This window comes from Pararge aegeria (assembly GCF_905163445.1).
Source record: "Pararge aegeria chromosome W unlocalized genomic scaffold, ilParAegt1.1 SUPER_W_unloc_1, whole genome shotgun sequence".
NCBI classification, from domain to species: domain Eukaryota; kingdom Metazoa; phylum Arthropoda; class Insecta; order Lepidoptera; family Nymphalidae; genus Pararge; species Pararge aegeria.
Window position 1 is genome coordinate 111414 of NW_024396987.1, and position 7523 is coordinate 118936.

Sequence of the window (7523 nt, forward strand, 5' to 3'; positions counted from 1 at the left end):
CAGAATTTCAAGGTAAGTTCCTCATAGACACAGGAGCTTCGCGCTCTATGATATCACCCAGTCTAATACATAACACAATTTTCCAACACCTTGTCGAGTACGAACCCTTTGAAGTAAAGACAGCACACGCTACTACACGGCACAATCAAGTTGCATATTTACCACTTCCCCCTGCATTCAATAGTGACTTAATTCATAAATTCCTTATTTTTGATTTTGACAGGAAATATAAAGGCCTTATAGGGTTAGATCTACTAAAAACACTATCTTGTAATATTGATATTAAAAATAGGCTTTTACATACCGCCAACTCAAGTATTCCTATTGCGTTCGATTACCCAAGTAAGAAAATAACAATAGAGCCAAGATGCGAAAAAATTATATTAGTAAAAACCAATTATGCAGACGGTCAGTACATTCAAGATGAGTTCATATGGTGTAACGGCTTAAAATCCCCCACCGCAATAGTCGAAGTAAGAGAAGGTCAATTTAGAACATCTGTTATTAACTTTAATTCCGAGAAAAGAATAATAGCCAACAATGAAAAGTTTGTTTTAGAACCATACTTTGAGTATACAGAGGTTTGTAATTTAAATCATATACAGGGAAGTTCAGACATAGATAAAGAGTTATGTGACAACTTAGGCAAAATTAGAACGGAACATATGAACGAAGAAGAGCAACGCGAGATAAATAGGATTTGCTACCTTTATAGAGACATTTTCTACTCAGAAAACATTCCACTTTCCTTCACACATACTGTTAAACATCAGCTAAGATTGACAGACCAGACTCCAATTTTTGTTAGAAGTTATAGGCAACCCCCTCAGGAACGCAAAGAAATACAAAATCAAGTAGATAACCTTTTAAAACAGGGTATTATTCGTGAAAGTATATCTCCATGGTCATGTCCTGTACATATCGTCCCGAAGAAACCAGACGCATCAGGAAAAGTAAAATGGAGGTTAGTCATTAACTATAGAAGGCTAAACGATCGAATAGTAGAAGACAAGTACCCGTTACCTAATATATATGACATACTAGACAGACTAGGACGCGCGCAATATTTTACAACACTTGATTTAGCAAGCGGTTATCATCAGGTGGAAATGCACCCCGATGATATAGAAAAAACTGCTTTTACCACCGAGAGAGGACACTACGAATTTCTTAGGATGCCATTTGGTTTAAAGAATGCACCTAGTACTTTCCAGAGACTTATGGATCACATCCTTAGAGGTATAGATAACGTGTTCACTTACTTAGATGACGTCATAATTATATCTACGTCATTACAGGAACATATGGAAAAGCTCAAACAGGTTTTTGATAGATTTAAAATACACAACCTTAAAATTCAGTTAGATAAGTCGGAATTTTTGCGTAAACACGTCACATTTTTAGGACATGAACTCACTGATCAAGGTCTCAAACCGAACCAAGACAAAATCAAAGCGGTTTTGAATTTTCCATTACCTGAGACACAAAAAGACATTAAGAGCTTTCTAGGACTCGTAGGCTATTACAGAAAGTTTATAAAAGACTTTGCCAAGCTTACTAAACCGATGACCTTATGTCTTAAGAAAAAGAGCAAAGTAATACACTCCCCGGAATTTTTAGAATGTTTCAATAAATGCAAACAAATTTTGACCAATGCACCTATTTTACAGTATCCAAATTTTGACGAGTCTTTTATATTAACAACAGATGCGTCAGACGTAGCCCTTGGTGCAGTATTGTCTCAAGGAAAAGTAGGCTCAGATAAGCCAGTGGCATACGCATCAAGAACTCTTTCCGATACAGAAGCCCGATATTCCACCATAGAAAAAGAACTTTTAGCCATCGTCTGGGCAATGAAGTACTTTAGACCGTATCTTTACGGGCGAAAGTTTGTAATATATACCGACCATAGGCCTTTAACGTGGCTTATGTCACTAAAAGACCCCAATTCTAAATTGACTAGGTGGAGACTTAAACTGGCTGAGTACGATTACACGGTTGTATATAAAAAGGGTCGACAAAATACAAATGCGGATGCCCTCTCGCGAGTTAAAATTTACCATAAAAGAGTAGATTCACTTGCAGTAAACTTAGACGACAATGACGATGACGATATTATAAATAGAATATTTGACAACGTTCGCCAGGGAGCAGTACAGGATAACGTACCTGCGGATAATAATGACAGTAATAGCGATAATAATAGCACTAACGACAATAACGTGACAGTTAGACCTAACATATTACATAACCCAGACACTGAATCTGACAGTATGAGCGTCGTGTCACTGGACCCTGATAATTTAGTTTCAACAAACCATACCCAGCCTGATAACGAAAATAACGGAATACCAATCTTATCAGATGCTATAGACAGACAATTAAAGCAATTTTATATTAGGTCAACCCCAGGTTCCACATATAGAGTAGAAAATAGGTCAACTAACTCTAGAACGGTAATTAAAGATGTCTTTATTCCAGTGAATAACACAGAGAAAGAAATAGTTCAATTCTTAAAAGAACATACTATTGCCGATCGTGTATTTTACTGCTACTTCTATAACGAAGAGTTATATTTAGCATTTTCTAAAGTTTACACAACAATTTTTAATGAGAGAGGTCCTAAGCTCTTCAGATGCAAATCACGCGTTACCTTAGTTGAAAACAAGACGGAACAACAAGAAATAATTAAGAAATATCATGAGGGTAAAACAGTGCATCGTGGTATACAAGAAACGTATAAGCAAATACACAAAAACTACCACTGGTCCCACATGTTGCTTACCATCCAGGCATTTATAAATAAGTGTAGCATCTGTTTACAAGCAAAATATGAAAGAAACCCCCTTAGACCCTCGTTAGCCCTAACGGAAACACCCACTAAACCTATGCAACATATTTTTATGGATTTATATTCTACAGGTGGAGCTACCTTCCTTACTATTATAGATAATTTTTCAAAATTCGCACAAGCAATCCCATTAAACGCAACTAGTAGTGTACATATAGCTGATGCCCTATTTCAGGTTTTCTCAATTTTAGGTACCCCATTTAAAATTACTACAGACTCTGATAGCAAGTTTGATAATGAGGTAATAAAAGAGATGTGCGCTTTACATGATATCAACATTCACTTTACAACGCCGTATAATCTGAATTCAAATTCACCCGTAGAACGCTTTCATTCAACTATAGGAGAAATTATTAGAATCCAACGAATGACTAACAAGGACGACCCTATACAATTAATTATGAAGTTTTCCATCATAGCTTACAACAACTCTATTCATTCTGCAACGGAATATACCCCACACGAGCTACTCTTCGGACACACAGCATCCAGAAACCCACTAGAGTTACATTACCCTAAGCAATTTTACCAGGATTATGTTATCAAACACAAAATGCAAGCCGAAGCTGTACAAGAATGCGTTACGGCGCACATGGCGAAAAACAAGGAGCAGGTAATAGCGAAGCGGAACCAGGCAGGAGAAGAAATAACATTCAAGGTAGGTGAAACAGTTTACAAACAGGTGGCCAAAACAGCGAGAAACGACAAAACCAAACCGGTTTTCAAAGGACCCTATAAAATCATCCATTTTCATCCAAACAGTGTAGCAGAAATTATAGGAAATCACCCTAATTCTAAGTCGATCCGGGTTCACTTCAAACTTCTACGAAGGCCTCATCTTGTTCCAGGACAATCATCCTCGGAGCCTTCGTGTTCCAGGCAAGATCCGAAATAACATTTCAACCCGTAGACAATACGAACGGAGTTTTATTACTTAGACAGGGGCAGATCCTTAAACAAATAGATTCCTTCAACCTTGCTTGCGTTTACAATGTTACTCACTTACATTTAATATCGACAAAATTAATGTCATTATACGCAAGTACTAGAATGGCTGAAAGCAACACCACTGCAAATGAGCTACATAAAACATATAGGGATCAGATAGAACATAAGTTAGATTTAATTACTAAGAAATTAATTTTTATTTCACCTAGAAGTAGAATTAAGCGTGGTATTATTAACGGATTAGGTCATGTAGTAAAGTTGATAACTGGTAACCTGGATAGCAATGACGCAATCCGTTTCGAAAGTGAAATCAATAAAATTCGTACTTCAGTCTCTAAAATTCAAGGCTCGCAAAAGCGAACTTTATCTTTGGCGGAAAATACAATAACAGAATATTCGAATCAATTAATGAAGATAAATGACAACCAGAAGATACTATCATCTATATTGAAAAATATTACAATAACTTCCAATGCAGTCGAAAACCAGTTACACTTTTTAGAAATATACGTTCAAATAAGTTTTAGTTTGCAGATTATTTTAGATAAGATGATGTTGCTAAAAGATGCCGTATCATTTTCTCAATTAGGCATAATGCACCCTAGTATTATAAGCCCTAGAAATTTAGTAACAGAAATTAATAATTTACAGAAGTACTTTTCGTTAAATCCCATAGAAAAAATAAGTATAGATAATATTCATAGGATAGAAAGGTCTATCAGCGTTAAAGCTTATAGTACAGAACATTCGCTAACATTTATACTAGAAATCCCGTCCATTCAACCCACTACATATGATTATATACATATCTACTCCCTACCCAACAAACGTAACCTTACCATTATACCAAAATCCAAATTCCTTGCACTTGGAAGCGATGAGTACGCTTATCTAGAAGAAAACTGCAAGAAGATAGCTGAAGACACCCAGCTCTGCAAAGCATTAGACACGAGATCAATAGAGAAGTCAGAAGATTGCATCATTTCACTCATTAAACAGAAACCTGGTAACTGTACTCATGCTCGTATACACCTGAAACGAGGAAAACTACAGAAGATTCAAGAAAATACATGGCTTATAGTATCAAATGAACCGGAAGTTGTGAAAACGCAGTGCGGCCAGAAAACCGAATATAAAAAATTAGCAGGAACATTCCTCGCCAACCTAACAGAGGACTGTCAAATTAATATTATGAACAGAACAATAAGAACACACACCACTAGTACCACCATCAATGAAATAATCCCATTACCTAACGAATACCTCATACCACAGAAAGAAGCCCAATACGAGATTCATCTTGAAGACGTCTCATTGGATAGTGTCCATGAACTGATAAACAAAGCTGAAGACATTGAAGTCGAACCTGTCAACTGGACCTATATGATGGCAATCCCCAGTTGGCCCACATTGCTCCTCTACACATTCGTAATATCCGCAATAAGCTGGAGAATATACAGTTTCAAGAAACATACAGCGGTAGCAAGTCGCGAGGACGCTCCTGGAAGCTCTAGGACTAGCTTCCATCTTAAGGAGGGAGGAGTTACCATGCCGTAACCACGGCATCCCGCTGATGCAGCAAGCTTCACGAACAATAGGCCAGAGAGGAATGCCAGCTTGCAAATTGAACCACGCAGGGAACAATGGAAAGGAACGTCAGTCTGAAGTCACCTACACACGCGTTAACTATTAATTGTTATTTTATTCATTTAAATAATTTCTGTAATTTTCAATTAATTTTTGATAATTAAATTTATAATTTTTTAAAAAGTCTTTTGTTCACCGCCATATCGTAACTATTGTCGTACATTTTTTGCTAACAGAGTTCACAACCGGCCACATCGGTTGTTACTCAGTAGTATCATAGTATGTCGTCAACTATTAGTAAGTCTGCTTCACAAGACCGTTGTTTTGCGATTTACTTGGTGCAATTTAGCTTGTCTAACGTGTTTTTTACAAGTACAAGAAGTAACGGCCAGGACGGACCGTGTTAAGTGCGTGGCACAGCACCCTATGGAGCATTGGCTGCTGTGTTCAATACCCCCATATTGAACGTCCATATATGGAATTATGAAACACACACATAGGTCAAAAGATCTGAGGTAAGGCACCCAAACATTCTTATAAATGAATTGTTATAGTGCTTCTAACTCCTTTAGTATGTTAGGGCTGTGTACAAAGAAGTTGCGATCTATGTTCATAAGCTTAATAAAGTAATATTATTATTTTGACGGCCGATTGGCACAGTTTGTAGCGAGCATGAATGTTTTTCAGTATCTGGGTGTTTAAGTCTTAGTACGGTAAAAGTATAGATATCCGGTACTTGCGTACGAGGGTGGGAGTGGGAGTGGGGAGGTAGGTGAAGCCCCCCCCCCACCTTTCCCCTTTGTCGGAAAAGTATAGTTTTCGAATAATGATTTTTTTTATAAATCATAACCTCACTTCTTTTACATAGGAATTTTGACCTATGTATTAAATATCCTATGTTAAATATACCTTTTTAGTGTCAGATTCTAGGGGACGCCTCGCTCCGCTCCACTTCGCTCGGCTCTCAATGGTCTTTTATGTTCTAACCTAACCTAGCTTTTTAAAATATATTTTGACCTATAAATATATTAATTATCCTGTGTTAAATATACCTTTTTTCTATGATAGTGGTAAATGAAACAATGGAAGTTTTATTTTAATTATTTAATTAATTTTATATACATGTTTTATACCTTGCATTACTTCAAGGAATGGATCCTTTTTATATTTCTCAATATTTCGCCTCCACAAATATTCAACTATGACGTCTGCAATTGTGTATTATTGTAATTTTGTTTTTTAAAATATCTTTTTATCGCTCTCCATTGGGACTCAATTCGTTGAGTATGAGTCCCATCTTCAGCCACAAATGGATTGTCTGGGTCTGAGTGGTTGACTTTTTTATGGATGTACCCGTGTTCTGCCAAGCAATCATATGCCCGCCAACAATCTGTATGAACTGTGGTGCCAGCAGCCACGTGTTTCTTTATAAGTGGCACCAGCACCTCAGCAGATCTAATATTGTCCGGGCACACCTCTAGTCTGAGATCCTCAGACCCATCTTCAATCATACCGAGAACCCAGTGTCCTTCTATGTGACATCCTACAACAAGTAAAATTAATTTTAGAAATTTAGCATGGCAAAAAGTAGATGTGAAAAGTCATCTTACTTATATGTATGTTACCTTTATTATATTTGCGTTTTCCAAATTTGCTCTCGTCAATCTGCACGATTTTGCCTGGGCCACCAATCATTCCCGAAAACTAGTTTTTCAAGGTGGTAAATAACAACCACTTCTCTACAATAATTAAACCAATCACTTATTGTGTTTCGGCTTAAACATTGCTGTTTCTCTCTTTTGTATGGGTCTTCATGAATTGTTTTATTATAAGACCATCCTTGAGAATATGCATAGATCAAATAATATACATGTGGTAAATCAAGCACAACATTTTCAAAAAAAGTTCCTAGTCTTCGGGAGATTTTAACTCCACTGCCTCCACCTTTCTTCTTACAGGATGCTTTGGCACATATAAATGTGCCGAAAGATTTGCAGCCAGTTGTGTAACATATTTTCATTAATGTTTTATGTTTTCCGCAACGCCGTTCCTTAAGGACCAGCCCTTGATCTTCACTATATCGAACACATTGCTCATTTGTTCCGAGTTTGCGCACGATATCCATCAGATTCCACAT

General features: G+C 36.9%; 1 pseudogene; it reads right to left on the reverse strand.

The window, feature by feature from the left end:
* Positions 1-6467: 6467 nt before the first annotated feature.
* On the reverse strand, positions 6468-7523 carry LOC120636736 (annotated as a pseudogene).